The sequence below is a fragment of the Olea europaea genome, chromosome 7, assembly GCF_002742605.1.
Source record: "Olea europaea var. sylvestris chromosome 7, O_europaea_v1, whole genome shotgun sequence".
Taxonomy (NCBI): domain Eukaryota; kingdom Viridiplantae; phylum Streptophyta; class Magnoliopsida; order Lamiales; family Oleaceae; genus Olea; species Olea europaea.
The window spans coordinates 14,962,545-14,962,986 of NC_036243.1; positions in this window are offsets into that span (position 1 = coordinate 14,962,545).

A 442-nucleotide genomic window follows, 5' to 3' on the forward strand; every position below is an offset into this window, starting at 1 on the left:
AATCTGAATGGATTACCGACTAAAACAAGTATTTAAGGAATTGATTTTACTCTTGCTTTTTTGGGTATCTCCGCAAACTTTGCATTCTTATGCCTCTATCTCTACTTCCTGTCTTAGGAGACTTTTTTACTTTTTTTACGATTTTTTATTTTTATTTTTTGCAGCTGATCATTGGAAGACAATGGAAGGAGTTTCTAGATTATAATGACACAATTGGGGTTCATATTTCATGTAAGGATTCCCCTTTTTTCACATGGCCTGATTTTTTTGCTTTGTTTGGTGAATCTATAAATCATTTATAAAGCGGTCAAACTTCATCTTCAACCACATTCCAATGGTCTACAAGTATTATCCATTTGTTCACCACTCATTCCTATCTATTTATAAATTAAACTGTTTATAAATTCTTTCCAAACGGAGGAATAGATTACAAGCTGATGAA